The following is a 10,292-nucleotide window of genomic DNA, read 5'->3' on the forward strand; positions in this document are numbered from 1 at the left end:
TTGTGTGCAAGGTGTGGCCTGGTGTCCCTGTAGAGGTGGACACACAGCTGATTGACGTGTCCTGGGGACAGAGGTGTGGGTACGCAAGGCGGGTGCTGTGGTGTTGCTTCCTGATGGGGGAGGCTCTGTGATGGTGTGTGACTCGGATTGGGTGACCGCCTGTCCAGTGGTGCCTGATGGGCCAGGTATACTGTCTAGATCCTGAAGACCAGAGTTACTGTTATCACTGTGGGCCTCTTCTGTTGGGGGACTGGATAGTGCTGGCACCTCCTCCCCGGTGACATTGGCTGGGGTACCTGTGGGGATGTAAATTATGTGTTATGGTTAATGTGTATGACATACTGTACATCCATGGCTTCCCCTCTATGGTTGAATTTGCCCCGCCAGCTTTCACTTTTGTATGTTAGTGTATGGTGGGATAGTTAGTTTTCTATGCTGTGCATGCTTTAGTGATGAGTGCCCATGTAGGGCTGTGAGGGGTGTCCATGCATTAGTACAGCATGCAGGGCTTGCCATTGGGCTTAGTGAGATGTGATGGTAGAGTGTGTGGGATGTAGTGGAGTGAAAGGAGTGAGGGTGAGGGTATGTGATAGCATGAAGGTAGGGGGGTGATAATAGTAGAGAGTTGACTTACCAGAGTCCAGTCCTCCTCCAACTCCGGCCAGGCCCTCAGGATGCATTATTGCCAAGACTTGCTCCTCCCATGCTGTGAGTTGTGGGGGAAGAGGTGGGGGTCCACAGCCAGTCCTCTGGATAGCGAGCTGGTGTCTTGCTGCTGTGGAATGTACCTTCCCCCGTAGGTCGTTCCACCTCTTCCTGATGTCATCCCTAGTTCTGGGGTGCTGTCCCACGGCATTGAGCCTGTCCACAATTCTCTACCATAGCTCCCTCTTCCTGGTTATTGAAATCTGCTGCACCTGTGCTCCAAATAGCTGTGGCTCTACCCTGACAATTTCCTCTACCATGACCCTTAACTCCTCCTCTGTGAAACGGGGTGGCTTTGTGGTGCCACAGGTGTATGTGAGGTGTGTTGGTGAGTGTGTGTTGGGGTGTGTGATGAGGAGTGTGTGAGTGGTGTATAGGTGTGAATAGTGTGTGTATGTAGTTGTCTCAGTGGTCTTGGTGTCTCTCTGGTGGCAATGATTTGTATTCGTAAGGAGTTGTGGGTGATGGGGGTGTGTTTTATAGTGGTGTGGGTGTGCTGTGTCTATGGGTGTCAGGTGTGTGTTGTTTAAATTGTCCAATGTGGTGTTGTTTTGTATGTGGCTGTCCATTGTGAGCACAGCGGTATGTACCGCCAATGGTTTACCACCATTGAATGTCCGCCGTGGTGATTCATGGGTCATAATCTGATGAGTGTTGTTCTGTTGGTGTAACAGTGTGGGTTTTCATACCACCAGTTTATCACTGACCTTTGGTGTGGCTGATTTGTGTCTGTGGCTGCATTCTGTCTGATTTGTGTGTGTGTGTCATAATATGGTGAACGGATATCAGCTGCCGCCGCCGCGGTAAGTTGACGGCCATCAGCGTGGAAGTAAGCAGCATTTACTGCAAATGTCATAATGAGAATTCTGCTGAATTTCACTGGTTTTGTATGAGTAAAATGTAAGCCTAACTATAACATCTTTGAAACCTTTGTTTTTTTCAGTGAATTTCTACATTTTTGTAAAATCAAATTTCCTAATCATAACATCCCTGAAACCTATTTTCTACTGTGAATTTCTAAGATTTAATCAAAAACAATTCGTAGGAGTAACTTATAACATTTCACAATAGATATGTGAGCATCTGTGCACATTTGTTCCTGGGTGTATGAATGTGTACGTTGTTCTGTGATTTGCAGTGTAAGTGTCTCAGTGGCTGTTTAAAGTGTCTTTGCTGGTGGGTGACATAATCTGAGATTGTCTGCATGAGTGCCTGTGTTTGGGCTGTGATTATTTCTGTCAGAGGCTCTGTGTGTCTGTGAGTCCCACTATGAGTACTGCAGTGGATTTGTAGGTGCCTGTGTTAATGGGTCTAGGGTTGTGTTATTGGGTGTTTGAGTGGTGGTATGTTTTTGGGGACTCACATGTAGGCTATGTTTAATGGAGAGAATGATGCATTGTTCTCACAAGCATCATTAAAAAATTATTTGTCACATTCATTAATGGTGAGATTGAGCAACAATATTTTGTGATGCATTCACTTCTATGAAGGATTATAGAATATTTTTCATATGTAACTTAAAGGAAATACGTGTATCTGTATATTTGTCAAGCCAAATAAGATATGATTGGTTCCATTGTATGAAAGTAGAGGTTTGCCTCTGAAATCTACTTTTTTATATTTGAAAGTACTTGTCGTTGAGGTTTAATTGATCAGAAATTAGCATCAGGGCCATAATGGCTCCACTATTAACCTTGTAAATGTTTCTGAGTTGCATTTAAAACATGTTCTGAAAGTAAGTGTGGCCAAAATGCCCAAAGTTCACGATACAGTATGATTTATTTCAGAATTTTTTAATTTCTGCAAATTTGTCACAATTTTCTCACAAAATATTACAGTATGTATGTTCTGGTTTCACTGAAAAGTTGTGAAAACGGCATGTTTTAAAAAATGTCTTAAATAAATAGACACATTTTAATTAACATTTAGCAATAGCTGTTTACTAAAATAGTGTTAAAACATATGTTTGTATTTTTCTATTGTAAAGTACGTTTAAATTGTATTTCTCATCTTCTCTACGATGTCTGTAGTCGCAAATATCATGTGACCTGCAAATAAAGAGATATGATTGGATGAGACAGTTTTCATTAATCCTCAAAGGAAATCTCCACCTATTTCTCTGTTCTTAAATCATCCAATTGATATCTGGATTATTCTTTGGAGCTGTCATGTGCCACAAGTGCATAACTTTGTTTATGGGTTTTTGGTCATTTGTTTCAAAGCAAAATAGCAACAGGAGGCAGTGAGCAGCAGGAGGTTCTGCAACAGCCAAAGGAACAGGAGGAAGAACATCAATATGATTCTGAGGATGAGGGACTCCCTGCTAAGAGGCAAAGAACTGCCTTGAACATTTTTACAAACCCATCTGGGGAATCAAAAATAATTTCAAAGTTTGTAAAATACAGCCTTTGTGACAACACCCTCTCAAGAGGACAAGAGAAACAACCAAGGAATATTCCTGTGGTACAACTAGCACATTGTATCACTTGAAAACCGACCAAAGAAATAACTTAAACAGGGCACAGAGGGTGAGAGATGGAGAGGGGCCATCAACATCCTGGGCTGCACCACCTGTTCCTGGAGAAAGTGTGCCATCTGAAGTGGAGAGGTTTCACCCACAAATTGCAACTGAGTTAAGACGTGTTGGCACATATTGCCTTGACTGCAGCACTGCACTCCCAGCTAGTGAGCAGTATTTTGATGCCATCGTCGACGCTGCAAGGCAATATACTTGTTAATTTCTTTTAATTTCTAACTGTTTTTGCACTGTTTTTCTGCTTCTGATTATAATTTTTTTCCTCCTCATTGCCATTTTCTTTGATAAAAATACAAAAAACTCAAAATGTTAGAAAATTTTAAAAAGTACTGAACAGTTCAAGAAAAAATTGTTCATGTCAGAACAGCCTTTTATGGTTAAAAAAAGATTAATTGTATGTTTGTGTATATATAAATTGAAGTTGTTGTATAAGGACATTAGGGGCTGAATGGGTGACCGGTTGGATGGGTAAGTGTCTGTATAGGAGAGTGACTGTCTGTATAAATAAGTGAGTGCATGCATGAGTGACTTTCTTAGTGTCTGAGTGAGTTTATGAGTGAGTGAGAGGGTGCATGAGTGGCTGTATGGGTGACTGAGTGGGTGTGTGAGTGCCTGTATGGGAGATTGAGTGGATGTGTGATTCTCTGAGGGAGTGAGTGACTATGTGAGTGCTTGTATGAGTGAGTGCGAGGGTGAATGTGTGGATGTATGGGTGCGTTAGTGCCTGTGTGAGTGGCTGTTTGCTTAAGTGAATGGTTGTGTGAGTGTCTGTATGGGAGAGTGAATGGCTGTGTAAGGGGTTGTATGGGTGACTGAGAGGTTGTGTGAGAATTGCATGGGTGATAGAGTAGGTTTGTGAATGGCTGAATGAGTGAGTGAGTGAGAGGGTGCATGAGAGGCTGTATGGGTGAGTTTGTGGCTGTGTAAGTGGTTGTATAGGTTAATCTGAGGGTATGTCAGTAACTGTACAGGTGAGAGAATGGGTGTGACAGTGATTATATATGTAAATGGATGGGTATCTGTGGGGCTGTATCAGTGACTGAGAGGGTGTGTGAATGGATTATGAGCATGTGAAGAGGTATGTCAGTGTCTGTTTTAGTGAATGAGTGAGGGTGTATCCTACTGCATAAGTGAAACAGTAGGTATGTGAGTTGCTTTGTCACTCAGTGACTGTTTCTCTGTTTTGTCTGGGTAAGTGATTAGTTATTTGAGTGTCTGTACAAACAAGTGCTTCAATGATTGAGTAAGTTGTTGTGTGACTACCTGAAAATAGGTTGTTATTAGACTGTTTAAGTAGAGCAGGAAATAGGTAAAAGAAACTAATGGAAAGCTATGGCAAGAGCAGTTTATGTTTAAAAACACTCTCCATGGTATCTCTGAGCAATTTATCTGTGGTTTGAGAACTGTTTTGAGACATCTAACATTGTTCAATTGTAAAAGAAAAACCCAGAGCTGCACAGTAGTTCATTACAAATAACTGATACTATGCATTGCACTCAATATAAGTAATTAATCAGTGTTTTTTGTAGAGTTACTATTGTAATCTAAAGAAACATTAAAAAGAAATCTTATATGATTATATTTGCTACCATGTAAGAAAAAAATGTAAAGTACTCTAGAATTTTTGAGATCCTATTTAAAACATCATCCCTGGTAGGCCAAATTATGTCTAAACGTCTGATGATCCACGTACACAAAATCCCACACAGTAGTTTTTTTTTTTTTCATCAATTAGGACTTGGAAGTTTGCTTGGAGAAATAAAAGGAGATTTTCTTTTTACTTTTGAAGGCAATTTTGGGTTTTAACTATTGTAAAATTCCATCCAGTTTGAGACTTATATTATAGAGTATTGTACTGAATTGTTATATTAACTCCTTTCTTGAACATTCAAAGGTCTCTTGATTGTGAAGATATTTTTAAAAACACCACTGTAAATTGGCCAAATAATGTCTAAAAAAGAGATAAACCATGTAGAGGAAACACTGCACACCATTTATTTAACCAGAATTCTTCCTTAAAAATGTGGTTGAAGAAAGAAAAGGTATAAGTTTAGTAGTTTGAATGGAAGTTTTGGTTTGCATTTTAGGTTGATGTCATTGCATTCTGTCCATCTAGTTTATAGCCAAAGTAGTAAAGGTTTTTCCCCAAACTGATATTTGTTTAGCTTTGAAGTTTGTAATTTGAGTTTCCAACTTAGAAGCATCTGCTCTGCATCTTCGTAGCATTACTGTAAGGTATTTTCCAGTCCTTTGTAGAACCAATGTAGACACAACGTCTGATCTACAGTTTGGGCACATCATATTTTGGTTAGCATTTCCGTGCAGTTTATCAAAAGGCACAGTTTTAGAGTCCGGTAATGTTAAGTAGAGAAATTGTTCAGCATTTATTACAGTGCTAGATGTGAAAGAGCAATCTTTGCAGTGAGGGTTCTGTTTGAAAATGACCACAAATAAATCATCAACATTTACTTCTTCTTGTTCTAAGACTCCAAGGATGACCATAATAAATTCATGTGCATCTTGTTGAGTGTTAAGACTAAACATTATTGATCTGCTACACATATCCAAAAGATGTTGGATCCCTGAAGCAGAATGTATTATACTTGTGTCTATCATTAAACATTGCAGCAAATGAATAGTGCTGAAGACATTCTCTTCCCTGATTTTTGTTCAATTTGGTTTACTACATGTGGTAAATAGAACTGTACATTGAGAACAACATTCAACATCTGTCGACACCTGAACTGTCTTCCAACCGGGTAACCCTCAATTTCTCCATCATTTTTCAATTTTATCTTCTTAGCACCATCCGTGTTATCCTTTAGTACTTTGTTTCCATGAGACTCTGTCAACTGTTTTGTAATCTTATGCTTCGGACAGATTATCCTTTTCTCTTAAATAGGGTACTGGCCTAAATAAGGATCGTATGGACCCCGTAACTGATTGCACTCTCATACGCAGCTAGCATCAGTACTAACTTTCTTTACATCAAAGTCAATCAAAAACAAACATGACAAGGTTCTAATTCATGACAATGTTACATATGACATTCCTTCTTTGAATACAGAACTTCCAACATTTACTAAAGCTGCATATACACTTTAACCTTATGATTTATGGATTTTTTCTAACATCATTTTTAATAGTTTCCCACCTATATCATGAACGTATAAACTGCAGGTTTACAAGTGAGTTATATTGTGTTATACATCTCAGGAGATTACAACTGCAGGTGGTGACGTCCAGTAGCATTCTGTCGACAGTTGTTAGTAGAAGTCAAATACCGGATACATGCAAATATAGATAATTATTAAAAATGATTAAGGTCATTATACAGTAGGTAAGTCCATGAACATAAACTATAACAACTCCCCCCTGTGGTTAGCCTCTTCAATTCAATATTCAGTAAATCATATCATCAGGTGGTAGAGAAGGTTGATAAGCCTGTGATAGCAAGCACAAACAGTGTGATCTTAAGGTCACTCACACCACATAACCTGTGTAAAGGATGTCCACCACCCAATTAGCCAATCACTCAATCAATATCTGATGGTGTACTGGTTGATTAGCATCCATCAACGTCTTCCTCTTGTGCTCCAACAAAGTATCCCATGTCATTCCTATTGGTTGTTTACGCAAGCCCAAGTATTCTTCTTTAAGGAATGTGATAATCTCCGTCAATCCCCACATACATACCTCCTCCCTCAAAGCTGATATGAGAAACGCAGTCTGGGATTTCCACCTGCATGTTATTTTAAGTTTTGCCAACAGAAGGGCCAGGTCCAGGAAACTGTCTGTGGCTGTGTGTTTCTTAGACCTAGGGTAAAGCGCCAGTATACAACGTACCATTATGCCCCAATTGTGTAGACTTTTTAAGGTCATTAGTGTGGCTTTTATTGTGTGCCAGTAGGGGAATAATGTAGGACATCACCACACATATGTATTACATTTGCTTCAGCATTGCGACAACGTGGGCAGTTAAGGGAGAGCATTGGGTATATCCTGTGTAACATTAGGAGAGTGAGATAGGCCCTATGCAATATAGGAATTGAATAAATTTGAATCTTGTGTTCTGGGGAATTAGTTTGGGGGTAGCCCAATAGAAAGTTCTATTATTTATCCTGGAGGACTCTATCAATGTCTTTTTCTCCTTGGGACTTCAGTGGTATGATTATCATCTGTAAATGGAAACTTGGGTGCCAGATGTAGGTAGGTCAAAAATAGCGACTCGCAAATTGCGAATATTTGCGACTCGCAATTTGCGAGTCGCTAACTGCAATGCAGGTAGAAAGTGCGAGGACAATTTGCGACTCGCACACGGAGTCGCACCGCAGATAGCGAGTCCGCTGTTTGCGAGGTCGCTTTTTGCGACCGTGCAAAAAACTGACTCGCAATTTGCAAGTGGGTATCGCAAATTGCGACTGTGCTGAAAATTGAAAGCAGGTGCTGCAGAACACTCTGGAAATCACTTCAGAACACTCAGGAAAACACTTCCTGGCACATGATGATGACATCACAGCCAGGAAGTTTACAAATACACCTGGGAGGAGGGAGGACCACACCCTTTTTTACTGCAGCACAGCTAACAAACACAACCATGGCTGACACTCCCAGGAAAAGAAAGCTAAAGTTTGCTGAGAAGGAGTTGGAGGTGCTAACAGATGAGTGCTGTCAGCACCATGATGAGCTGTTTGGCAGGGCAGCCCTCACTGTGCCAGACACAGAAAAAAAAAGGATTTGGCAGGATATCCAGGACAAGGTCAACTCCCTGGGGGTCAGCCACCGGAGTGTGGACGAACTTAAGAAACTGTGGTATGACCTGTGCTCCCGGGCCAAGGATAGGGTGGCAGAGCGGCTCTGGGGGATGAGAGGCACAGGAGGGGGACCATCGACGGTACCACCACCCACACCCCTGGAGGAAAGGGTAGAGGAGACCCTTGAGCCTGAGGCTGTCAGTGGAATGGGAGATCTGGACACCTCTGAGCCAGGACCATCAACCGGTGAGTACCATGTGATATGCATGCACCCCCATCAATGCCATACCCCCACCCACCTTGTACACAGGGGCATGCACAACCAAAAAAGCTCCATTTCAGAGTAGTAAACACCAGAATGATGCATTATGGGCAATGTAGTCGTAGGCAATTGTTTATTAGGAAGATGATAACAGACAGTAGACACTGACAGTGTGTTCCCTATGTCCCACTGGTCTCCCACAAGACACCCCCACCAGCCCAAGCCTCCAGGGGCCAATGGTCAGCCAGCACAGAGAGGAGACAACAGGACGAGCCACCACTGCTCCCTGCACCACCAACACCATGCCCTCTCTGGAAACACCAGTTGCAACAGTGGTGTGCGAGTCTGCACCAGGTACAAGCCAGAGTGCCACGTCAGACACTACAGGGCCTCCACCGCTGCGCAGGCGACGTAGGATACCAACAGCAGAGCAGCAGGCAGAGTCAGGGCATGCCTCCACAACACCAACAGAGGCCCAACGGCTACGGGTTCAGCGCCTGCAAAACCAACAATTGAGGAGGAATAGTGGGGTATTGCAGCACTTTGAAAGAAATCATGCCATCAGTATGCAGCAGGTGCATTCAGAATTGCAGGTTATAGGTAACAACATGGGTGACCTTGCACTATCTATGCGCAAACTGGTGGCAGGACTGCTAACGCAGAGTGACAGTTCACGGTGCAGGGACCGCCAGCTGCTGCAACGCTTGGAAAGGATGGCCTCCTCGATAGTCAGGCTGGCTGTTAACACAACAGGGCTGTCGAGGCGAACTGTAAGCCTCCAGGTGGACATGGGCCACTTTGCGGGTGATGTGGCACGGGGACTGGGCCGGATCAACCATGCAATAGATCTAATGGAGGCACGGCAGGTGGCCAGGGGCACAGGCGACACCCTACAAGACAGTGAGGAGGGCTCCACTGTCAGCAGTGTCTCTGCCAGTGAAACCAGGGTGCTACGTAGTGGAAGCACAAGGCAGAGCACTGCTGACCCACCTAGTACCAGCCAGGTGGCCAAGCCCGCCGTAGGGTGTGAACTCCACACTGTCCCTGGGGTTGGGGCACATGATGGCAATGTGTCCCATACCAGGTGGACTATAGAAGCCCCTGAACTGTTTTTCATGTACATAGTTTGGTTATTGGCACTTATTAAATAATTTGTTCTTTCCACTTAACACATGGACTCTTTGTCATATTGGTGAGTATGGTAGAAGTTGGCACGTACCTTCCAAAGTATTGGTTTGCAATGTGTTCCTGTCTCAGTCTGCCTTGATTCGCGATGCTCCTATCCCCATGATGGCGATGTGGTTGCTCTTGCTCTTCATCCTCAGAATCAGGGTCTTCAGGGGTGAGAGGTAGCCCACGTCGGGTGGCAATGTTGTGCAGGATAGCGCATGCAACAACTATTTTGAAAGCCGTTATTGGGGTGTACTGGAGGGCACCTCCACTTCGGTGGAGGCATCTGAACCTTGCTTTCAGCAGTCCGAAGGTGCGTTCTATGATGTTCCTGGTCCTCTTATGTGCACTGTTGTATCGCCTCTCGCAATCATTGCTGGGTGTTAAGTACGGAGTCAGTATCCATGGACGTAGTGCATATGCACTGTCACCTGTTGGGCACAAAACGTACACTGTTAGCAAGGCATGGGTGGTATGCACATTGATCTGTGTGTATGTCTGCAAGGTGTATACAGCTCTACCTAGGAGGTATCCGTCTCCAAACTCCCCACGTTCCAGTCATTGGTGTATCCCACTGTGCCTAAAAATGTAGGAGTCATGAGTACTGCCTGGAAATTTGGCAACCATGTCAATGATGATATAAAGAGCGTCACATACCACCTGTTTGTTGAGTGAGTGAGTACACTTCCTATTGCGGAACAGATATTCCAGGTTTGCAGGGGGCATATTTGTATATGTGTCCCGTCTACACACCCTATGACATGGGGGAAGCTGGCAATCCTATAAAAGTCCAACTTGGTGGTGTTGATTTCTGCCTCATTCCTGGGTAGGTATATGTATCGGGACATGTGTCTGAGTAAGGCAT

Source organism: Pleurodeles waltl, chromosome 8 (assembly GCF_031143425.1).
Source record: "Pleurodeles waltl isolate 20211129_DDA chromosome 8, aPleWal1.hap1.20221129, whole genome shotgun sequence".
Classification (NCBI taxonomy): domain Eukaryota; kingdom Metazoa; phylum Chordata; class Amphibia; order Caudata; family Salamandridae; genus Pleurodeles; species Pleurodeles waltl.